This window comes from Mus caroli, unplaced genomic scaffold (genome assembly GCF_978045245.1).
Source record: "Mus caroli unplaced genomic scaffold, Mus_caroli_1 scaffold_17, whole genome shotgun sequence".
Lineage (NCBI taxonomy): Eukaryota > Metazoa > Chordata > Mammalia > Rodentia > Muridae > Mus > Mus caroli.
The window spans coordinates 74,342,703-74,368,607 of NW_028227272.1; the positions used below are offsets into that span (position 1 = coordinate 74,342,703).

The 25,905-nt window shown below is 38.9% G+C and overlaps 1 long non-coding RNA gene across 2 annotated transcripts in view; it reads left to right on the top strand.

The window, feature by feature from the left end:
* The window catches only part of LOC110311497 (uncharacterized), a 463,301-nt gene that overhangs the window by 61,843 nt on the left and 375,553 nt on the right, over positions 1-25,905 (top strand). For both annotated transcript variants that reach the window (XR_015045734.1, XR_015045735.1), the window contains one exon: positions 23,128-23,227. This is a non-coding gene — a long non-coding RNA (uncharacterized LOC110311497). The remainder of the gene's footprint in view (positions 1-23,127; positions 23,228-25,905) is intronic.

The following is a 25,905-nucleotide window of genomic DNA, read 5'->3' on the forward strand; positions in this document are numbered from 1 at the left end:
TGAGAAGTTATCTATGGTCAAGGAAGATAGTAGCTTATGACTCTAAGCTACCTGAGACTCTGTAAGCCTTTGCAAAGGAAGTGAACCATAAGCATCAGCACAAGGAACACTCATGACAATCATGTGAGATGTCTGGAAGAATAAGCTTAGTTTAATTGTAGTCACACTGGATGGACTAGGAACCAGAGAAAACTGGTTTAACACATGTAACATGACCAAGATAACTCCATTGTCATACATTTGACTCATACACCATGTCAGAAACTTCTTGGATTCTCACTTTGCTCTTCCATCATTTTGGATGTTTCTCTTTATTGAATGATCTTCTTGATTGTATAGGGAAAGAGAAAGGTAAATTTAGCATGTGCCTTACTACTTCTAATTAACATACAAGTAAAGTGATTTGAAATGGCATAAAGTCTACAATGTCTACCGCATGGGCATCACTTGAAAGACACAATATCATTCAGAATATAATTATATAAAATGTGAATTAGAGTTGATCAAGCCCAAAACATTTCACACAAATGGGCAGGGAAAATGGTGCACAGAAGAGTAGAACATTTATTTCATGCTACAGACTGTTTCCTCAAACACTGAAACAAGAACCCACATGTTGGGATTCTCAACTTAGTTTCTGGAACTATATATTAAAATCAGACAGATCTGCTGTATGCCTGCCAATAAGGCACTGCTATAAAAATGACACACAGGACTTTATGGGTGCTCAGGGCTTATCCTCATGATACTTTTAAGCATCCATTTTACTGTCCTTTACGACTCAAGATATTTCAGATCAGCACTGAAATTGATATAGAACCCTGTGTTATATGAAAGATATACACTCAGAATTTTGGGCAAACATTCAGATATTATCAGCTCATTTGTATCTATGATGTACTAAAGAAAATTGTAAGCAGCAAGAAAAGAGTTCAGAACGTGCCCTAACACCTTTATAAATCAAACTTTAAGCATATAGAAAACTAGTGCAGTAAGAAACATAGCTAAAACTTCACTTTATCTAGGTAATTTGTTAAGAAGATGAGTCCACTTGTTTTCAGGAAGAATATTTATGTCTTCAGTGTCACATGTTTAGCTGTACTTCTCTTTTTTAATGAGCTGATAAAAAGAATGAAAGTTACAGTATTTTTGCTGGCAATAGTTAAAGATGTCTTCCGACTCATGTTTTGACTTTAAGGATAAACAATTTGTGCCAGTTCTTATTGTTTTAGTAACACATTAACAAGAAGGAGAATGTATTAATTACATTTCAGTTATTAGGGCATTTTCCTACAATTTTAAACCTGCTTGGAGAAGATTTTGGAGGAAGGCAACATGACCTTGTGGAGAATCAGCTTGCTTATACATCTAATCAATACAAAACATTTGCATAAGAACATTTATATGACCTCATGTATTTGTAATAAACTCCATATTACATTTGATATCAAAATATCGGGATCATTCTCTCCTACTCTATTGCTATTTGTTTATGACATTACAATCAATGACTTTATTTTCATAGGTATTATCGGTGAATATATAGATTAGATATAGATAAGATATAGATTAGATTAGATATAGATATTAGATATAGATATGAATATAAGTAGAAATAGAAAGAGATAGACACACACGTATATGTATATATGAATACTTATTCTTGTCAGGCTATGATAAGTTAATTGTACGTGTAAACATAAATTCCAATTTATTACAGGAAAGTAAAACCTTAAGTTCTATTAAACATTCAAAATAAACAACTAAATATTTTATGTCTGTCTATCTCAGTTCATGCCTTATTGTCTTCTGCCTTTGAGGAGTCCTGATAGCTCACATAGACAATAAATAAAGAAAAAAGTAAACAATAAACAATTTAGAAGCTTCAAATAGAAACTTCTTTCCAGTGTCTCAGATTGAACCTGTGATTGTGATAGTTGCTCCAGGTTGTTTTCATTTCCTCCCCATGTCCCTAGCCAGGAATCCAAGGAAGAATACTGTATAGGCCAACTCTAAAACGAAAAGAAAAGGGGAAGAGAGAAGCACTATTTTTAACTGTGGGGAAGGCCACTATTTTAAAAGAGAAAGCAATGTGCTGACTTCCAACTTTTCCGGACGAGTGTGATCTGCTTCTCTCCCGCAAATCCTTCTAAGATCTCCGCGTTTTGATGACTGGATGCACAAAAAGAAATGAGCAGTATACAGTATTTTTGCAGTTTCAAATTTAGCAGTGTAAAGATGAAGAGGCAAAGGGAAGCTTGGTACCTAGCAGATGGGAGTGGAACTGATGCTGCACACAGCTTCCATTGCTCCCCACTACCCTCTTTTGACTTCTCTCCTTTTTAGTTTTTATTCAACATATGTAAAGCAGGCTGTATTGTGGAATGTAGTTTTTCAGTGACACCTTCTCTCTTTGGTGCCTTCTTCACTCTGTACGAAGTATTGTGTGCCAGCTGCATGTTGGACCATTTACAAATCAGTTACTACTTATAGATTCTGCTTATGGAAAAACTGCACCTTCAGATGGGACAGACAAGACATGGACATCCCAACAACAACAAGCCAAGCAAACCCTATTTGAGAACAATAACTAGCTGGGTAATAAATCATGATATGAGGAAAGACAAAGATGAGGATTATTTTCAAAAGGATGTTAAATAAGCTGAACCTTTACTTTTTACAATCTCAATTAAGCTGTAATGTACAGGCTTGTGAAAAAGATCTACTGAGTGTCTTGCATAAAGGAGGGGAGGCCTATTTAGTTAATTTTAAATGGTCAGCTCTCCTCCCATTCTTTCATTAAAATAAACTGTTTCACAGAATAAGAGGGTTAAGAAAAGACCCAAGTGAGTCACTCCAATTTGTTTCCACATACTGAACAGTCAATAAAGAAATTTATTGCCTCATTAGGCATTCTGAGTAGATTTCTGGAAACTTGGATGACGTCAGACCAAAAAGCAACCCAGAAAGATGTTTTATAAAGTGGTGGCAGCTGAAACTATGTTTGAGATTGCAAGTTGTCTGTTAGGCTGCCCTGATGTGATGATGTTTTAAGTGATGGTGGTGGCAGGCAGCGAGTGGGCTGGATCCAGGTGTAGGTGGAGAATGAGATGGAAACTATTTTTATCAAGTTGTGAACAAACAGTGTAATCACTGGCACATAAAACAATATTGTAAAGTGATAGAGGAGAGGGTTGGAAAGGGTCTCAAAAACAGGCATCCCTAGGCTCTTCTCAAAGACAATGCAAATCAGGTCATAGAACTGGACAAGACACACAGCAGGACAGTACCCCAACTTCTTCCTTCAGCTCCCCCACTCTTTGCTTAGCTGCTATTTAGCCCAAATGCACATGCTCAGAAATACAGTCATCCCTCCCTGGCCCCCAGGAAGCTGTAAGGCTCTGTCTCCCTGTGTGATTCAGAGACTCACTAGAAGTGCTGTGAAGGTAGGTCCTATGCCTGCGATCTTTTTGTAGAAATCTCTCTTAACTCTGGAGATGATAGAAAATCAAACTGGCCATGAGGAGGAGAGAATGGACATGTTTATGAATGAATGTTAATTTTGTTTTTAAAATTGAAACAAACATTTTTCACGGAAGGAAAAGGAAATGTGAAGAATAAATGATTTTTTATTATGTGGAACACAGTGGTGTGTTTCGATTAACTTATCCTCTGGCAGAAAAGCACATTGGACGTGGTCAGTCTGTCCTGCATCAAAAGAGCCTGATGAATTGGCCATAATCAGCCATAATACAAAGATAGTTTAAGAAGTTTCAAGATGAAATGACTAAATATATTAATTTCCCATAGTGAATACCATGCCCGTGTGTGTCTGTGTGTGTGTGTGAGAGAGAGAGAAAGGGGGGAGGGGGTCTTAACAGTCTGATTTTTGAGAGGCAATAGAGACATAATACTTTAATGTGAATTCTGCTTATTTTACTCTTAGACACATTTCTTACCATGGTTTTGTGTTATTTCAAGTTTCCAAATTGAGAAATTCTGTACTCATCCTTTCCTCTTTCAGTTCTAACACGTTAACTGTGATTTTTCTATCCGTCAACACCTAGAGAATAAAAGTCAATAGAAGAAACCTGTGTTTGGTAGAGGCCTGAGACAGAGGCATTTGGAGAACATTTCATTCTAGTTTGGTGGATCTCTCTTGATATCTTTTTCTTCTGTTAAAAAAAAAGTGACATTTGCAGTGCATAACTTCAAATTGTCCTTGAAGGTTTTAAGGGCAATCAATAAATCTAAATTTGTGTCACAAGGGAGATTACAATCTACTTATAACCTGAATGAAGAAAGTAAAGCAGAAAATGGCTGCTGTTGATTAACCTCTTTCTAATTAAGATTATAAAAGTTCCAGGTTTGAGATGCAGTCGAATGCAAATGTTTCCTACTTTGTACATTCTTCTACATATTATTTCTTTAAAAAGGAATCTAGGGTATTGTTTGTTGTGATTATTTATTGTCTGTTAATCTTCTTAAGTCTGTCCGTCCTAAGTTGATCAATTGAGGAACCATTTAATTGATGGGCAATGTGTGATGGCAGACTGACAGAAAGTACTTGATTTAGAGAGCCCAGAGTGTACCTGGTATATAGTAATTGCTCAATAAATATTCATTCAGTGACTTAAATCATTAAGGGAAAAAACTAGACTATACTATTATAAAATTTATAAGGAAATATTGACATAGATCTAACAATATTTGCATAGTGTTGGTGAGGAAATACAAGAAAGTTTTCCTTGGAGAAGCAGTGACATTCTTAGAGATAGTCAGGATTTAATCCGAGTTGTTATTCCAACAACAACACTAAAAGTTACCATCAACTTATGGGTGCTGTTGTTCACTATAAGTCTTGGGGTGTGCCTGGCCACTGGTCACAGGAGGTTAGGAAGCCAGATAAGACCTAGAAATAACTTTCAAGATGTTTTGTACTTTCAATCTAAGCAGTTTATCTTCCTCTTATGAGATCCAAATTCACTATATGGTAAATAATGGGAAGTCAATTATTCACAGATAGATAATTATATATATATATATATATATATATGTGTGTGTGTGTGTGTGTGTGTGTGTGTGTGTGTGTGTGTGTGTGTATCTATACAGAGAGAGAGAGATGGATGGATAGATAGATAGATAGATAGATAGATGAAGAGAGACAGACAGACAGGGCTTTCTTTTGGCATTAGCACCTGCCAGTCTGTTGCTTGTGCCCAGAACATCCATGACCATCCTTTCTAGAACATCCTTATTCTTATCACCATGCCTATTAACCCAAGTGGAGCCATTCTTTGCATTCTAAAGAGAACCCCCTCTCATTAATTGGTGATGGGTGTACCATGTCACTGACCATGTACAGTAGATCTTTGTAAATGATAATTCCCCAATGACACTTTAGAGATTCCAGTATCATGTGTTTCTCTAGTTTTTGCACCTGCCTCTTAAGACCTCCTGTCCATCTCAGAACATTATATTTTAGACTTACAAAAACACAATGTGGACTAAGAGGCTATTTATATCTGAACAAAGAGCCACAAATAATAATCAATATTATAAAAATATTAAACAAATTGAGACTAGGATCAGTTCTGAATCTAGATATATAAGGTTCAAATCTTGGCAGTGCCAATGACTGGTCATACATAACCTTGAGCAAATTCCATACACACGGTAGCTAGGTTTTGGAGATAGTGTTACCGTTTCTCCTAGATGTGTTGAAAACATAAAAGAGTTAATTTAGCTTGTGGTCCCCCAAAAGGACTTGTAGATTGTTATAGATGTTGCTGTTTCTTAGGGGAGAGAGTTAACACAATTAATGTCCTTCTGTTTCAGTGCCTTCTTTCTGATGTTGTGAATGCTGCTGCTTTGTCAAAAGCCCTAGTCCTTCTACAAAGATCATGTGGTCTTTATTTTCTATTGTTTTGAAAACATACTTTATACAATATATTCTAATTAGTTTCCCTCCCCCATCTCCTCCCAGATCTTCCCCATTTTACCATCCACCCAAATGCACCACCCTCTCTCTCCATCTCTCATGGGAGTATAAATAAGCATTAATAATAATAATTAATAATAATAGAAATGTAATAATAATAATAATAATAATAATAATGCCTTAATAGGATATAAGAAACAAATAGAAGAGAGTCAAAGAAAAATCTCCAGAAACACTTATAGACACAGAGGCAAGAATATTTGCACACAGAATCCCATAAAAACCCAAATCTGGAAGCCATTATATATAAATATATATGCAAAGGACCTGTAAGGTCAATTTTAAAAAAAAGTCTCATTAGGCAATAAAACTCAAAAAAAGTCATTGAGTTCATTTTGTTTTGGCTCTGTAGCCATGAAAATGGATGGGGTCTACCCTTAAGAGTGATGGTTTCAGTTGGAGATAGTTTCTGAGTGAGGTGTAGAGGCTTCTGCCTACTTCCTCTCTCAGCACTGGGACCCTATCCAGCCAGTGCAGGCCCTGAGACCACATGCTCTCTTTTGCCAGTCTCTAAGGTCTAACAACATGTAACAGCTAAAGCTACAGCAATGCATTTTCCATGTTAAAGATGAATGTCCAGGCCCACTGGGCACCCATTGAGGTATCTCAAGTTCTTGAACATCTTAACTGCAAGATTATGAATAATCTTTCTTTTTATTATTATTTTTTACTAGGTATTTTCTTCGTTTATATTTCCAATGCTATCCCAATAGTCCCCCATACCCTCCCCTGCCCACTCCCCTACCTAACCACTCCCACTTCTTGGCCCTGGCATTGCCCTGTACTGAGGCATATAAAGTTTGGGACTCTCGATCCACTGAAGGCTGACTAGGCCATCCTCTGCTACATATGCAGCTAGAGACACGAGCTCCAGGGGGTACTGGTTAGTATCAATTTGTTGTTCACTTATAGGGCTGCAAACCCCGTTAGCTCCTTGGGTACTATCTCTAGCTCCTCCATTGGGGGCCCTGTGATCCATCCAATAGCTGACTGTGAGCATCCACCTCTGTGTTTGCTAGGCCCCGGCATAATCTCACAAGGGAGAGCTCTATCTGGGTCCTTTCAGCAAAATCTTGCTAGTGTATGCAATGGTGTCAGTGTTTGGAAGCTGATTATGGGATGGATCCCTGGATATGGCAGTCTCTAGATGGTCCATCCTTTCGTCACAGCTCCAAACTTTGTCTCTGTAACTCATTCCATGGGTGTTTTATTCCCAATTCTAAGAAGGGGCAAAGTGTCCACACTTTGGTCTTCATTCTTCTTGAGTTTCATGCATTTAGCAAATTGTATCTTATATCTTGAGTATCCTAAGTTTCTGGGCTATCCACTTATCGGTAAGTACATATTGTGTGAGTTCCTTTGTGATTGAGTTACCTTACTCAGGATGATGCCCTCCAGGTCCATCCATTTGGCTAGGAATTTCATAAATTCATTCCTTTTAATAGCTGAGTAGTACTCCATTGTGTAAATGTACCACATTTTCTGTATCCATTCCTCTGTTGAGGGGCATCTGGGTTCTTTCCAGCTTCTGGTTATTATAAATAAGGCTGCTATGAACATAGTGGAGCATGTGTCCTTCTTACCGGTTGGAACATCTTCTGGATATATGCCCAGGAGAGGTTTTGCGGGATTCTCCAGTAGTACTATGTCCAGTTTTCTGAGGAACCACCAGACTGATTTCCAGAGTGGTGTTACAAGTTTGCAATCCCACCAACAATGGAGGAGTGTTCCTCTTTCTCCACATCCTCGCCAGCATCTGCTGTCACCTGAGTTTTTTATCTCAGCCATTCTGACTGGTGTGAGGTGGAATCTCAGGGTTGTTTTGATTTATATTTCCCTGATTAAGGATATTGAACCTTTTTTCAGGTGCTTCTCGGCCATTCGGTATTCATCAGGTGAGAATTCTTTGTTTACCTCTGAGCCCCATTTTTAATGGGGTTATTTGATTTTCTGGAGTCAACCTTCTTGAGTTTTTATATATATTGGATATTAGTCCCCTATCTGATTTAGGATAGGTAAAGATCCTTTCCCAATCTGTTGATGGCCTTTCTGTCTTATGGATGGTGTCTTTTACCTTACAGAAGCTTTGCAATTTTATGAGGTCCCATTTGCCAATTCTCAATCTTACAGCACAAGCCATTGTTTTTCTATTCAGGACTTTTCCCCCTATGCTCATATCTTCGAGGCTTTTCCCCACTTTCTCCACTATAACTTTCACTGTCTCTGGTTTTATGTGAAGTTCCTTGATCCACTTAGATTTGACCTTAGTACAAGGAGATAGGAATGGATCAATTTGCATTCTTCTACATGATAACCGCCAGTTGTGCCAGCACCATTTGTTGAAAATGCTGTCTTTTTTTCCACTGGATGGTTTTAGCTCCCTTATCAAAGATCAAGTGACCAAAGGTGTGTGGGTTCATTTCTGGATCTTCAATTCAATTCCATTGTTCTACTTGTTTGTCCCTATACCAGTGCCCTGCAGTTTTTTATCACAATTGCCCTGTAGTACAATTTTAAGTCAGGCATGGTGATTCCACCAGAGGTTCTTTTATCCTTGAGAAAAGTTTTTGCTATCCTAGGTTTTTTGTTATTCCAGATGAATTTGCAGATTGCCATTTCTAATTCATTGAAGAATTGAGTTGGAATTTTGATGGGGATTGCATTGAATCTGTAGATTGCTTTTGGCAAGATAGCCATTTTTACTATATTGATCCTGCCCATCCATGAGCATGGAAGATCTTTCCATCTTCTGAAATCTTCTTTAATTTCTTTCTTCAGAGACTTGAAGTTATCATACAGATATTTCACTTCCTTAGTTTGAGTCATGTCAAGATATTTTATATTATTTGTGACTATTGAGAAGGGTGTTCTTTCCCTAATTTCTCTCTCAGCCTGTTTATCCTTTGTGTAGAGAAAGGCCATTGACTTGTTTTGGTTAATTTTATATTGAGCTACTTAACTGAAGCTGTTTAATCAGGTTTAGGAGTTCTCTGGTGGAATTTTTAGGGTCATTTATATATACTATCATATCATCTGCAAAAAGTGATATTTTAACTTCTTCCTTTCCAATTTGTATCCCCTTGATCTCCTTTTGTTGTAGAATTGCTCTGGCTAGGACTTCAAGAACAATGTTGAATAGGTAGAGAGAAAGTGGGCAGCCTTTTCTAGTCCCTGATTTTAGTGGGATTGCTTCCAGCTTCTCACTATTTACTTTGATGTTGGCTACTGGTTTGCTGTAGATTACTTTTATCATGTTTAGGTATGGGCTTTGAATTCCTGATCTTTCCAAAACTTTTATCATGAATGAGTGTTGGATTTTGTCAAATGCTTTCTCAGCATCTAATGAGATGATCATGTGATTTTTGTCTTTGAGTTTGTGTAGATAATGGATTACGTTGCTGGATTTTCGTATATTAAACCATCCCTGTATCCCTGGAATGAAACCTACTTGGTCAGGATGGATGATTGTTTGGATGTGTTCTTGGATTCGGTTAGTGAGAATTTTATTGAGTATTTTTGCATCGATATTCATAAGGGAAATTGGTCTGAAGTTCTCTATCTTTGCTGGGTCTTTCTGTGGTTTAGTTATCAGAGTAATTGTGGCTTCATAGAATGAATTGGGTAGAGTACCTGCTGCTTCTATTTTGTGGAATAGTTTGTGCAGAACTGGAATTAGATCTTTTTGAAGGTCTGATAGAACTCTGCACTAAATCCATCTGGTCCTGGGCTTTTTTTTGGTTGGGAGACTATTAATGACTCCTTCTATTTCTTTAGGGGATATAGGACTGTTTAGATCATTAACCTGATCCTGATTTAACTTTGTTAACTGGTAACTGTCTAGAAAGTTGTCCATTTCATCCAGGTTTTCCAGTTTTGCTAAGTATAGCCTTTGTAGAAGGATCTGATGGTGTTTTGGATTTCTTCAGGATCTGTTGTTATGTCTCCCTTTTCATTTCTGATTTTGTTAATTAGGATGCTGTCCCTGTGCCCTCTAGTGAGTCTGGCTAATGGTTTATTTATCTTGTTGATTTTCTCAAAGAACCAGCTCCCCATTTGGTTGATTGTTTGAATAGTTCTTCTTGTTTCCACTTGGTTGATTTTAGCCTTGAGTTTGATTATTTCCTGTATCTACTCCTCTTGGGTGAATTTGCTTCCTTTTGTTCTAGAGCTTTTAGGTGTGTTGTCAAGCTGCTAGTGTGTGCTCTCTCTAGTTTCATTTTTGAGGCACTCAGAGCTATGAGTTTTCCTCTTAGAAATGCTTTCATTGTGTCCCATAAGTTTGGGTATGTTGTGGCTTCATTTTCATTAAACTCTAAAAAGTCTTTAATTTCTTTCTTTATTTCTTCCTTGCCAAGGAATCATTGAGAAGAGTGTTGTTCAGTTTCCAAGTAAAGGCTGGCTTTCTATTATTTATGTTGTTATTGAAGATCAGCCTTAGTCCATGGTGATCTGTTAAGACACATTGGACAATTTCAATATTTTTGTATCTGTTGAAGCCTGTTAGTGACCAATTATATGGAGAAGCTACCATGAGGTGCTGAGAAGAAGGTATATCCTTTTCTTTTAGGATAAAATATTCTGTAGATATCTGTTAAATCCATTTGTTTCATAACTTCTGTTAGTTTCACTGTGTCCCTGTTTAGTTTCTGTTTCCATGATCTGTCCATTGATGAAAGTGGTGTGTTGAAGTCTCCCACTATTATTGTGTGAGGTGCAATGTGTGTTTTGAGCTTTACTAAAGTCTCTTTAATGAATGTGGCTGCCCTTGCATTTGTAGCATAGGTATTCAGAATTGAGAGTTCCTCTGGAAGATTTTACCTTTGATGAGTATGAAGTGCCCCTCCCTTGTCTTTTTTGATAACTTTGGGTTGGAAGTTGATTTTATTCGATATTAGAATGGCTACTCCAGCTTGTTTCTTCAGACCATTTGCTTGGAAAATTGTTTTCCAGCCTTTACTCTGAGGTAGTGTCTGTCTTTTTCCCTGAGATGGGTTTCCTGTATGAAGGAAAATTTTGGGTCTTGTTTGTGTAGCCAGTCTGTTAGTCTATGTCTTTTTATTGGGGAATTGAGTCCATTGATATTCAGAGATATTAAGGAAAAGTAATTGTTGCTTCCTTTTACTTTTGTTGTTAGAGTTGGCATTCTATTCTTGTGGCTCTCTTCTTTTAGGTTTGTTGAAGGATTACTTTCTTGCTTTTTCTAGGATGTGGTTTCTGTCCTTGCATTGGTTTTTTTTCCTGTTATTATCCTTTGAAGGGCTGGATTCATGGAAAGATAATATGTGAATTTGATTTTGTTGTGGAATACTTTGTTTTCTCCATCTATGGTAATTGAGAGTTTGGCTGGGTATAGAAGCTTGGGCTGGCATTTGTGTTCTCTTAGTGTCTGTATGACACCTGTCCAGGATCTTCTGGCTTTCATAGTCTCTGTTGAAAAATCTGATGTAATTATGATAGGCCTGCCTTTATATGTTACTTGACCTTTCTCCCTTACTGCTTTTAATAATCTATCTTTATTTAGTGCATTTGTTGTTCTGATTATTATGTGTTGGAAGGAATTTCTTTTTTTTGTCCAGTCTATTTGGAGTTCTGTAGGCTTCTTGTATGTTCATGGGCATCACTTTCTTTAGGTTTGGGAAGTTTTCTTCTATACTTTTGTTGAAGATATTTGCTGGACCTTTAACTTGAAAATCTTCATTCTCATCTACTCCTATTATCCATAGTTTTGGTCTTCTCATTGTGTCCTGTATTTCGTGGACGTTTTGAATTAGGATCTTTTTGCATTTTCCATTTTCTTTGATTGTTGGGCTGATGTTCTCTATGGAATGTTTTGCACCTGAGATTCTCTCTTCCATCTCTTGTATTCTGTTGCTGATGCTCACATCTATGGTTCCAGATTTCTTTCCTAGGTTTTCTATCTCCAGCGTTGTCTCACTTTGAGTTTTCTTTATTGTGTCTACTTCCCTTTTTAGGTCTAGTTTTGTTCATTTCAATTACCTGTTTGGATGTGTTTTCCTGTTTTTCTTTAAGGACTTCTACCTGTTTGGTTATGTTTTCCTGTTTTTCTTTAAGGACTTGTAACTCTTTAGCAGTGTTCTCCTGTATTTCTTTAAGTGAGTTATTAAAATCATTCCTGATGTCCTCTACCATCATCATGAGATATGCTTTTAAATCTGGGTCTGGCTTTTTGGGTGTGTTGGAGTGCCCAGAACTGGCTGAGGTGGGAGTGCTGGTTTCTGATGATGGTAAGTCTTCTTGGTTTCTGTTAGCAAGATTCTTACATTTGCCTTTCGCCTTCTGGTAATCTCTAGAGTTAGTTTTTATAGTTGTCTCTGGTTAGAGCTTGTTCCTCTCCTGATTCTGTTATCCTATATCAGCGTACCTGGGAGACTAGCTCTCTCCTGAGTTTCAGTGGTTAGAGCACTCTCTGTAGGCAAGCTCGCCTCTTGCAGGGAAGGTGGACAGATATCTGGCATTTGGACCTGCCTCCTGGCAGAAGATGAAGGCCCAAAACAGGGCTTGTCCCAGAATCTGTGTATCTACTGTAGTCCACACTCTTACCTGCACAGACTAGTCTAGGCAGGATCCGGGAACCAAAATGGCTCCCCCAGGTGCTGTGGCAAAGCCCTTCTGGGCGGGGCAGACACCTCTCCTTTGGCAGGGAAGGTGTCCAGATGTCTGGAGCCCGAAATGCAGTCTGCCTCAGAACCTCTGTGGCTTCTGCCTGTCCCAGAAGCTGTTAGCTTCTGTAGTCCCCACTCTCACCTGTGCAGACTAGTCTCAGTGGGATCCGGGAACCAAGATGGCTCCTGCAGATGCTGTGGCAAAGCCCTCCCGGGTGGGGTGGACACCTCTCCTCTGGCAGGGAAGGTGCCTGGATGTCATGAATAATCTTTCTATGCTGATGAATGGGGTGGTTCAAGGCTTAACAATATTACCAGGTTCTCTTCCTGTTCTAGTGGTTGGAACAGAGGATCTGGTTGGAGGAAATGTTGAAATCTCTATATCACAAGGTTAGTCTCAAATTAATATATCCTAGAAGACACATATTTCAAAATAAAGTTGAAAATACGAGGTTAAAATAAAATTACACTAACCACTGAAATAACCTCTATAACACTGTCCTACAAAGGAACAGAAGTTGGGCCATGGAAATGGTTCAGGGATAAAGTGTTTGCTGTTCAATCTTTTTTTTAAATTATTATTATGTATTTTCCTCAATTACATTTCCAATGCTATCCCAAAAGTCAATCTTAATGACCTGAATTTTGTTTCCCATCACACATAGGCAAAAGCAAGATGTGGTGAAACAACCTTAAAATCCCCATGCTAGGAGCCAGACAACAGGGGGATTCTGGGTGATGGTAACTAGCTAGCCTAGTCAATAATTAAGTGCCAGATTCAATGAGAGGCACTGTCTCTAAAAATAATGTTGGGAGCAATAAAGGAAGACATGATATGTTAATCTTTAGCCTCAACACATGCAGTATGAGGTGGGTGTATCTACTACCCCTTTTAAACATACAAAGAAATATGAACCTGGAAGGTCATGATTATGAATTGCTTCAGTAAAGCCATTCTCATGTCAAATGTTTCAAGAGGTGAGATCTTCTGGCCTGTTTGAAGAAGAAGGAGGAGGAGGAGGCCAAGGAGGATGAGGAGAAGGAGGAGGAGGAGGAGGAAGGAAGGAAGGAAGGAAGGAAGGAAGGAAGGAAGGAAGGAAGGAGAAGAAGAAGGAGAAAGGAGAAGAGAGGAGAAGGAGGAGGAGGAGAAGGAGAAAGGAGAGAGGAGCTGGGGAGATGACTAGTTAGTAGTTTTGTCTGTTCTTTCAGAGGACCTCAATTCAGTCCCTACGGCCATATTAGGTAGCTCACAACCACACCTTTCTCCACTTTTAGAGGATCTCACATTCTATGTTTTCCTCCCTCTGCACATTCCAACATATACCTAGCATACCAACACAGACACACAGACAGACAGACAGATAGATAAAAAAATAAATAAATAAATCCCCAAACAACCTACTGATGGCTTTGCATCGAAAATGTTATATATAAAAAATGAAAGAATGAATTTAGGGAGGAATCTGATGGCTTGAGAGATTAAAAGGTAAAGGTTACAAGCCTTGGGATTATGTTATAGCAACTGTGACAAAGGATAAAGAAAGAAACCCTCGCCATCACTGGAAAGAGAGGCCCTTTGGACTTGCAAACTTTATATGCCCCAGTACAGGGGAATGCCAGGGCCAAAAAGGGGGAGTGGGTGGGTAGGGGATTGGGGGGGTGGGTATGGGGGACTTTTGGGATAGCATTGGAAATGTAAACTAGGAAAATACCTAATAAAAAAAAAGAAACCCTCAAGATAATGTTACAACTACTGGTAATTCAAAAGCAGGGCTTATCTTTGTTTTTAAAAGGTTACGGTATCCTTTTATCTTGCCTGAAGAATACTTTTAAGCTCTACAGCCTTTTTGCATTTTTCAGATCGAAGTAACCTTGTCTTTGTGACATTATCCAGGCTGAGACAATGTAGAAAACAATGGTTTTACTACATTTTCACTGAGTGGATAGTCTAGCATCAATCCTGAAAAATGTATCAGCAGTCATTACAAAAGATATATACCCTTAACCAAGAATCGGGAGTGAAATCCAATTGTCAATGTTTTCTTTAGAATGTTTCATCCTTTGAACTTGGTCAAAAAGAGGTTTTAGCTACCACTATTGTGACAGTTGTTATATGTTTTAAGCATCCTAGATTTCTCATTGGTATAGAAAATAGCTGGAGAAACAATGGGTCAAAAATGCCCTCTTTTTTTTGTTATGATACCCAAAGTTACACCCTGATACTGAGTGTAAAATACCTCAGTTTTCAAAGATGAGATGGACAAGAGCAAGACCTATGGTTTGGGGGAATTCACGCCGATTGATTTCTACAAATATTCATTTTGTACTGAGTCAGGGGTCATTAATCTAGAGAATGGGGCTAGACACTTCATTCAATAATAGAAAGAAAATTAACATTTTTGATTGTCACATTAAGAGTTATCGAAGGCACCTTGCAGGTGGTCACCTGTAGTTCCTTGACTGGAACTTTGGTAAAGGAAATTTAGGCAGCAGCAGTTTTAAGCACAGCCATCTTTGGAGCTGAGGCTCCTCCTTCCCTCCAAGGATGGGACATTGTCCCTTATGGTGCTTTCTCTCTTTGTAGTGGGATTAATCTCTATGTCTAAAGCAGCTCCCTTAGGGAAGTTTCTTAGGGAAATTTTTGTTTTGTTTTGTTTTGCTTTGCTTTGTTTTCAGAGTCGTCGAGGTTTTCACAGCTGTAGCAAGCGATGCCCCTCTGGGATCCTTTTTATTTTAGTTTCATTTTTTAATATGTATTTTATTTTTGTATTATATGTGTGAATATTTTGCCTGCATTTATGCCTACATAGCCCCTATGTGCAGAGCCTGAGAAAGCCAGAGGTCTGCATCTCATCCTCTGGGATGGAATGACAGAGGGTGGGAGGCAGCCATGTTGGTGATAGATGTCCATAACTGCTGTGCCATCTCTCCAGCCCCCAGAATCTCTCTTCATCCATGGGTTTCTATGAGGTGATAGGTGATAATCTACCTGGGGAATATGTTGTTTTCAGGCCTTACATTATCCACTGGGAATATTGTTGTGTCCATTATCGGTTTTTCTGGACATTTTGTACTCTTTTTTGTTCTTTGGTGTTGAGAACTCGAAAAGCCAAATCCAAAGGCAGGTGTGTCTCGGTCATTTCTCCTAATGATTGGAGCACACTGTATGATGAAGCAAGCAGCAAGCAGTATCAACTTAGAAAGAATTGCAAAGCAATTTAACATTAAGAAACTTAACTACAAGTACATCATTATTCATTTTATCTTTCATTTATTTTTATGATAAATCTGGACAATATGAAATACACTTACTGTTCTGTTTTTTCTCCTCAGTTTTATTTCAAATTTTGGAACAATCTTTACTTTAAAGAAAAACCTGCCATTTATGATCCTTTGATTATTTCGTTAAGCAGCTTCTTTTTTCTTTTTTCCTAAACCATTTTAAACCAATATTGGGCTTTGTTTTTCCTTTTAACCTGAGGTTCCATGTATTGCATTTGTCTTTAGAAAACATTACTTGGGAATGGAAAGTGCTGCTTTGGCAAAGGAAGCATTTTACACTAACAACACAAAAGCTGTATCTGTCCCACAGGCAAAACATGTAAAGGGTCTTGTGGATAGTATTATTATCATCATTATTGTTTTAAGAAGCAGTTTAACTTAACCCATTTGTTATACATTTTTGTCCTATCACATAGGTGTATATTCCTCATGGACACTTGATCATATGGGGGATTTCTTACCTACCTGCCACACTATCAGTAGCTCAGATGACCTAGATTATAGAACAGATAAAGGTTAGGAGACAACTTTTTTTAAATTATTTTTTATTCCATATTTTCTTCATTTACATTTCAAATGCTATCCCCAAAACCCCGTATACCCTCCCCATGCCCTGCTCCCTAACCCACCCACTCCCTATTCCTGGCCCTGACATTCCCTTATACTGGGGCATATGATCTTAACAAGACCAATGGCCTCTCCTCCCAATGATGGCTGACTAGGCCATCCTCTGCTACACATGCAACTAGAGACACAGCTCTGAGGGGTACTGGTTAGTTCATATTGTTGTTCCTCCTATAGGGTTGCAGACCCCTTTAGCTCCTTGGGTACTTTCTCTAGCTCCTCCATTGGGGGCCCTGTGTTCCATCCAATAGATGACTGTGAGCATCCACTTCTGTATTTGCCAGGCACTGGCATAGCCTCAAAAGAGAGAGCTATATCAGGGTCCTGTCAGCAAAATCTTTCTGGCATTTTCAAGGAGACAACTTTTAGCTACCCACATTTGCAGGTCCACTCTCTGAGTTTGAACCTATGACTTCAGATGTTTCTGCTCTGACATGCCTTCTGCAGTGCAATTCCCCACTATGGGATGCTTTGTAGTATTTCTTTTATCTCAGTGGAATAAGAGTTCTCCTCTAAGAAGCTTAAAAAATGGCTGCTACTTCACTGTGGCTACAGAAAAGAGGCCTAGCTTCATAAATTCTTCTGAATTTGGGTTCAGATTAGCACTTGTGATAAGAGAATAAATAGACTTTTTTTTTTTTTTTTACCAAATGCTTTAATAGATGTATGGTAATCTAGGATATAAAACCCTCTCAGGGATAGGTTTGTCCTACACTAAAGGAACAGGAAGGGTTGGAGAATATTGATGGGGCAAATCTGAAGAAAGCAGAATAGAGAAGCTCAAAATGTCTGCAGGGAAGTGTGAAGCAAAGTTAAGAAGTGCTGAGAGAGATGAGAAGAACATCATATTAGGCCAGGTAAGTACCACATCCATCATAGAAATGTCTGGGGAAGCAGAGGTGGTGGGGGCAGTGTATAAGAGCCAGATATGTACTGAAACAGTGGTCTCTGCTTATCAGCTCAGTACTGCCAATGCCCACCAATACCATATCGATGCTGCCATCTTGACTAGCATTGCCATGACTGTTACAACACAGGTCCCTACATCTCAGTGGCCTTGGAACATCCAGTGGTTTCTTGACTTGGTGGCCAGGGCTCCACATGGCTTAGTGATGGCCAGTATCCGGCTTTCTGCTCACTTGTGTGTGGAGAATAGACATCTGTAGGTCAACTCCCAGGCTCTGCCTTGTGACCTTGGTGTTAAACCTAGACATCTTTGTAGCAAACCAGAGGCTATGTTATCAGCCCCCAACTACTGAATGTGCAAAGTTGAAGAGGAGTGAAACAGGGAGGGAAATGGGTCTTATCATTTGTATCTTAGCTGTCAGATTACCATAAATTCTCTAGTTGCTGGACCAACCACAGCCACATGAATTCCATCCACAGTTTCCTTCCGAATGGTCATGGGGAGGGTATGAAAATAGGAAGGGAATAAAAGAAAGGGTTTGGAACTCCTATGACGTTTGAGTAGCAAATCTCAGGAACCACCATCATGTGTAAAAAAGTGTAAGAACTCAGAAGCACAGATCTGGCTGGATGATTGCTAAATATTATAGTTCACATTTAGGTCCAGTGAGCACCTGTAAGTTTTTCTGCTTTAATGTTCTGAAACCAAATATTAGAAAGGGACTCATGGGGGCTGAAGAGATGGCTCAGTGGTTAAGAGCACTGACCACTCTTCCAAAGGTCCTGAGTTCAAATCCCAGCAACCACATGGTGGCTCACAACTATCCATACAGCTACTGTGTACTTATATGCATGAAATAAATAAATAAATCTTTGGGAGGCAGAGGCAGGCAGGTGTGTGGCTATACAGAGAAAGCCTGTCTCAGAGGGAGGGAGGGAGAGAGAGAGAGAGAGAGAGAGAGAGAGAGAGAGAGAGAGAGAGAGAGAGAGAGAGAGAGACTAACAGAGATAGCTTGTAAAGAAGGAATAGAGCCATGAGATGAGGTTAAGGGTTCAGTGGCAACTGTTGTATGTGTATTCTCTCTCTCTCTCTCTCTCTCTCTCTCTCTCTCTCTCTCTCTCTCTCTCTCTCTCTCTCTTTCTCTTTCTCTCTGTGTGTGTGTGTGTGTGTGTTCTGTTACATATTGACAGTGGTAGGCAAAGTTTTCAGTCCTTCTACCTGCCAATAGCTTCTTTCTTATTCCCTACTCTCCCGTCACACAAGTGTTAAATTACTATTTCTTGGTCTAATCAAACATCAACGTTAATATGCTCTTCTCCCCTCACCTTTATGGCTACTTGTTCTTTTCTTTTCTTTTCATTTTAGTAATATTGGTTTTATGAATGACCAATATTGATAGCTGTGGGTACAATTGCCATTATTGCAGGTTTGACAGATACCTTGCTATATTTATTGGTCATCGCTGTTGTTTGTAGGTGTTACAGGTATATAGGAGTACTGGTTTCTTTTCTTTATAGATGGCTTGCTTAGCTCCTTCAGTATCGACAAAGCTAGTTGTCAGGAAGGTGGCTCCATATTGGAGCCAGATTAATTCCTTCAACACTTGTGTTCTAAGTCTGAGGTGTCTTCAGCAGTAGGGGCTCACATATTTTTTTGGGGGGGTGGGAGGCAACCACGGGCAATAGTAATAGCTTATATTGTCTGGGCCTTCTCTTAGACGCCACGACTCCACTGTCTAACAACTCAAAAGGAGGCTTTCTGTATCTGGCAATGAGGTCTTTATGAGATAATCTATGGTGTTGGAGGGGAGTGTTGTCACTCCAGCTACATAGTTACTCACGGCCTGGCCAGTTTGTTAGTCCAAGGAATAGCCAGCGAGTGTACAATGCACTCTCCACTTGGGGAAAAAAAAAGAACAGCAACACTTTATTTTGTTAATATTGCATTAGGGATCATTTTTAAAATAATTTATTGATCTTGTATTCCTAGATTTTTAAAAGACTTACATTGTTCTTTTAACTTGTTAATGGCAGGTGGATATCCAGCTAAGTTAGACACCATGGAGGTAGGGTCAGAACCCCATAGCTCAGAACGTCCCAGAGTTCAGAAGTCAAGCATCCACTCTCCTTCTCCATAGGAGTCATTAGAGAAGCTGCAGCCCCTTCTATGCCAGCTTCCTTCTCGGACAATTTTATCCCTGGATTCTTTTAAAACTTCTTTCTCTTTTTTTTTCCTTTTTTTAAATTTTTAATATTTTTTATTACATATTTTCCTCAATTTCATTTCCAATGCTATCCCAAAAGTCCCCCATAGCACCCCCCACTTCCCTACCCACCCATTCCCATTCTTTTGGCCCTGGCATTCCCCTATATTGGGGCATATAAAGTTTGCAAGTCCAATGGGCCTCTCTTTCCAGTGATGGCCGACTAGGCCATCTTTCGATACATATGCAGCTAGAGACTAGAGCTCCAGGGTACTGGTTAGTTCATCATGTTGTTCCAACTATAGGGTTGCAGATCCCTTTAGCTCCTTGGGTACTTTCTAAAGCTTCTCCATTGGGGGCCCTGTGATCCATCCAATAGCTGACTGTGAGCATCCGCTCCTGTGTTTGCTAGGCCCCGACATCGTCTCACAAGAGAAAGCTATATTTGGGTCCTTTCAGCAAAATCTTGCTAGTGTATGCAATGGTGTCAGCATTTAGAAGCTGATTATGGGATGGATCCCTGGATATGGCAGTCTCTAGATGGTCCATCTTTTCATCACAGCTCGAAACTTTGTCTCTGTAACTCCTTCCATGGGTGTTTTGTTCCCAATTCTAAGAAGGGGCACAGTGTCCACACTTTGGTCTTCATTCTTCTTGAGTTTCATGCGTTTAGCAAATTGTATCTTATATCTTGGGTATCCTAAGTTTTGGGCTAATATCCACTTATCAGTGAATATATATTGTGTGAGTTCCTTTATGATTGTGTTACCTCACTCAAGATGATGCCCTCCAGGTCCATCCATTTGGCTAGGAATTTCATAAATTCATTCTTTTTAATAGCTGAGTAGTACTCCATTGTGTAAATGTACCATAATTTCTGTATCCATTCCTCTGTTGAGGGACATCTGGGTTCTTTCCAGCTTCTGGCTATTATAAATAGGGCTGCTATGAACATAGTGGAGCATGTGTCCTTTTTACCGGTTGTGACATCTTCTGGATATATGCCCAGGAGAGGTATTGCTGGATCCTCCGGTAGTACTATGTCCAATTTTCTGAGGAACTGCCAGACTGATTTCCAGAGTGGTTGTACAAGCTTGCAATCCCACCAACAATGGAGGAGTGTTCCTCTTTCTCCACATCCTCGCCAGCATCTGCTGTCACCTGAATTTTTGATCTTAGCCATTCTGACTGATGTGAGGTGGAATCTCAGGGTTGTTTTGATTTGCATTTCCCTGATGATTAAGGATGTTGAACATTTTTTCAGGTGCTTCTCTGCCATTCGGTATTCCTCAGGTGAGAATTCTTTGTTCAGTTCTGAGCCCCATTTTTTAATGGGGTTATTTGACTTTCTGGAGTCCACCTTCTTGAGTTCTTTATATATATTGGATATTAGTCCCTTATCTGATTTAGGATAGGTAAAGATCCTTTCCCAATCTGTTGGTGGTTTTTTTGTCTTATTGATGGTGTCTTTTGCCTTGCAGAAGCTTTGCAGTTTCATGAGGTCCCACTTGTCAATTCTCGATCTTACAGCACAAGCCATTGCTGATCTATTCAAGAATTTTTCCCCTGTGCCCATATCTTCAAGGCTTTTCCCCACTTTCTCCTCTAAAAGTTTCAGTGTCTCTGGTTTTATATGAAGTTCCTTGATCCACTTAGACTTGACCTTAGTACAAGGAGATAGGAATGGATCGATTCGCATTCTTCTACATGTTAACAACCAGTTGTGTCAGCACCATTTGTTGAAAATGCTGTCTTTCTTCCACTGGATGTTTTTAGCTCCCTTGTCGAAGATCAAGTGACCGTAGGTGTGTGGGTTCATTTCTGGGTCTTCAATTCTATTCCATTGGTCTATTTGTCTGTCACTATACCAGTACCACGCAGTTTTTATCACAATTGCTCTGTAGTAAAGCTTTAGGTCCGGCATGGTGATTCCACCAGAGGTTCTTTTATCCTTGAGAAGAGTTTTTGCTATCCTAGGTTTTTTGTTATTCCAGATGAATTTGCAGATTGCACTTTCTAATTCATTGAAGAATTGAGTTGGAATTTTGATGGGGATTGCATTGAATCTGTAGATTGCTTTTGGCAAGATAGCCATTTTTACAATGTTGATCCTGCCAATCCATGAGCATGGGAGATCTTTCCATCTTCTGAGATCTTCTATAATTTCTTTCTTCAGAGACTTGAAGTTTTTATTATACAGATCTTTCACTTCCTTAGTTTTCTCTTCTTTAGGAGAGAAACCACTACAGAAACCTCAGGGTACTAGTGATGTTATACTAAGTTTCAAAGGATTTAAAGTCAGGGTCGGGAACCCTAGGAGCCTTCAGTGTGAGCAAGCTTAGAGTGCATGGAGCAGGAAGTTCAGTTCCCAGTAACTCAGTGAATTCATATAAGTTCTGAATATGACAAAGACAGAAACAAAGTAATGTATAACAGATCTCATATGGATTTCATTGACTCGGCAATGTCAGAGTGAAAATACTAGTAATGTGAACTTTCAATGATGTAAATAGTAAAATACTTAAAAAAAATCATCATTTGATGCAGGTAGCCTTTTTCTTACTTCTTTCAATGATAGCTTTGGAGCACTTTGGGGTGTTTCACTAATGCAAGAAACTTGGAGTAAGATTTAGCCATTAATTTGAATGAACATGCTTTTAGTGAAAGTCGTGTTTTTTTTTTATTTTAACCTAAGATCTCAAATGACAAATGACGATCCAGAATTGGGATAAGACCATTTACTTGTTTCAAGTTGTGCATCATGTCTTTCTGTGGCAGTCTGGAACCAGGCTGCATGTGTGTGTGTGTGTGTGTGTGTGTGTGTGTGTGTGTATGTGTGTGTGTTATCATCTTAGCAATTGCTGGGTGCTCCTGTCCTGAATACTGAGGCTATTCCCAAGCCTCTGATGCTCTAGTTATAACCATCAGTGAGTCTGGTAGACTGTGATGCAATGACTACTTCTCTTGAGAACACAGCAGGTGTGATGATGTCTGCAGACGATCCTTCAGAAAGCAGGCATTTCATTTTCTATTATGTTACTGTTAATGGAAACAGTAAGGCTTCCGGATGTATTGCTGTGATGGCTTTTGTAGCCATATTGTGTCACTTTCCAGAGGATACTATAGGCTGCCTGACCCTTTTTCCTACGGAAATGAAGTGCTGCTGTGGGTACCATAGTTTCTCTACGAATGGCAGAAAAAGAAGTATCAGAGTCAGATGTTCTCCAGAAATAACCGTGGCAGGGCTCACCCTGTTCTGTAAACGTCTCTTGCCATTTGTTCTCAGTGTGCTTTGCAGGAGGTGTAGTTTTAAAGGACTTTTTTATTCAGGAGAATATGATTTTGCATTTGGTTTGTTTTGAAGATAAATGAGACAGCCAGGTTCTAGTATTAACAAGTTGATAAAAATCAGCCTTACTTTTACCCATGGGAAGTTTTTGGATGAGTGTCAATTCTGAACTTATAAATCAACCTTGCTTTTCCCCAGGACATCTCTTCAGATTGCTCATCATGATATGAAGATGAAACTTAATAGCAAGAACTAATGGATGCTTTTCTTGGATTCAGTCCAACACTCTGGAGACCAGGTAAAAATAATTTACAAGTTTTTATAAAAGTATTTATTGTCTTTCCAATAGAATTTTAAAATCAAGCTGGACTTACACGCTCATTCAAGAATTGTATTTGCTGTTAAATGTAGTGCATATGGATTTAGAAACATATCGATTCCACTATTCTCTGAAGAGATCAGTGTTTTACTAAAGCAAATATTCATATAAAATTAGTCTAGTAAAGCTATACTAGCCATATGATACACTTATTTTTTATTATTTTATGATTATATCCATTTATATTAAATTATTTGATCATATTGTCCTCTCTTTACAATTTCATATGCCCCCTTTCTCGCCCACGTACCCCCTTCTTTTTCCCTATAACTACTTCTCCTACTTTATGACACTTGTGTGTGTGTGTATGTGCCTTACTGCGTTTAGTCAGGGTTGCCCATTTGATTTTAGGTCTGGGGCTACTTACTTGGCCTAAGGCAATGTATAATTGAAGAATATGACTTACCTTTCTCCAGCAACCTTTAACTGTCCATAGCTCCTCATGGAGGCCTAGAACTCTTTAAGCTCCTTTTCCATCCAAGATAGAGCAGCAGCTCATGGGCCCAACTTTGCAGCTATGTATGGATGATGTGGATTCATGGGTGAAGAAGCCATTATCAGGTCTAGAAGACAGCACTTCACAGCACTTCCACCTTTCCTACAGGTTTAGACATTTTTCTTCACTCTCTCTGATGCTCCCTGAGCCTTCGAGGTGGTGATATAGATGCCCTGCTTAGAGCTGAGCACTCGACAGTCATTGGTTCTCAACCCTTTTGACAGTTATAGTGTCTAAATTAATGGTGAGTGGCTCTGCAAACAAAGGCATCTCTGACTAAGACGAGAATAGTATTAATTTATAAGTACAAACAAAAATACAAGGAAGATATTTTTATAGCATGTTCATTTATCAAAAGATCAGAGGTAGGATCACCCCCTTGAACCTATTCAGACATGCTATTCTGATAAAGTTTAAATTACCCAGTATAACTTCCTCCCGCAAGTAGGTTTGAAATCCAACCAGAAATTAGCTGATGAACTCTGTAATAGTTTCCAGTGTACCATAGACACATTTCATTGGGAAAGTTTACATTTTATCTTGCAGAATAGTTAGATAAGAAAGACTTTTTTCCATAGCACCCTGCACAGCATCTCTCTTCTCATACCGTGCAAGCTTGCCGGTAGGTAGGATGCTCTCATCTCAATCTTTGTTTCTTTACATCTTTCATCCAAACGTGTAGTGTGCCTTTGATAACAAGTTCTTATCATCTGTCTCCAGTGGGAACTAAGAGCATTAGCAATAGATTTGATGGTTTTAGGGGACTCTGAGTCTCTTTGAGCAACAACTCATATGGAGCAATCCCATACCTAGGATGGGGACTTAAGTTTAATCACCCAAATATTCTCAAAGTAGCTCTACTACTCTCTTCCTTATTATTTTGCAGTAGGATCTCTTGCTAAGTCCCCAGCTTGTGGTTTTGGCCAGGAACCAGAAATCTCAGTAGTCATCCAAAACCTGCCCACCTCACCCACTCAGTGCTAAGGTTACAGACATGGGCAGACACCATACCTGGCTTGTTCCATAGTTGACAGTATCTGAATTCTGGTTCTCATGACAACAAAAAGTACCCTTAAGCCCTGAACACCCCTCCCCAAGAACTCTTTTGATACAAATTTAAGTTGTATAGTATTTAATCAAGTTGTTTGCATTTATCTCATCAAACATTAAACATTCCTTTTTGCTGAAAATAATCTCCACTTGGGATTCTCAGCTGTTCCCTGTCATCTTTTAACTTTCTGCAATGCTGTCCAAGCCAGCCCCAGCTTGTGGGAGAATTGATTTACTCCATGTAAAGTGTGTTATTTGAATGTACCTCCCGATGAGTCTCTTCAGTCCTGTGGTGAGGTACCTGCTTTCCCTTATCTATTTGGAATATTATGCAAAAAAACCATATTTTGTATTGTGACTTTCATAACTTTCATTAACATTTTCTTTTATCTTCATCCTGAATAAGCATGCAGTTTGTGTTATCTTCATAAATACATTTACAGAAAGGAAATTCTCATTCCTGTTTTTGTTTGTCATTTTTTTCTTACTTTTCATTCTCTTTATATTTTATATTTTTCTAGACTGTTGTTATACACTTGTAATTACAGTCATATGTTAAATTATAAGTATCCTTTTCATTAACTTCTCCCGTCTCTCTTTATCTCCTCTTTTCATTGTTTTAGAGGGGTATTTTTATTTCACATTTGGAGAAGCTATCATTTGTTGGAAATTTCCCCATTACCACATTTTCTCTGTTTCTCTGAGTTATTTGCCTTGTTTCACTTATTTTGTTTTGTATTTTCTCTTGGATGGCATCCCAGTGGTAAGCCCTGGCTGTCCAACCACATTTTTGAATGAGGAACTAAATACTTGATTAGAATTTGTATTTAAAAATAGGCTTTCATTGGAATCGTTGGGTGGCAGCTGGCTTCTTTTCCTGGGTATGACACATGAATTTCTTAATCACAGGATATTTTTGTGTGTGGCATTTATTCTCCCTAGAGAAGAATTCTCAATATTCTTTCTGAGACTATAACAAACCTTGGCCTTACCTAGGACAGCACAGTCTCATGTCAGTTTCTGAAAACATGTGCATTCTTCTTATGTTAAG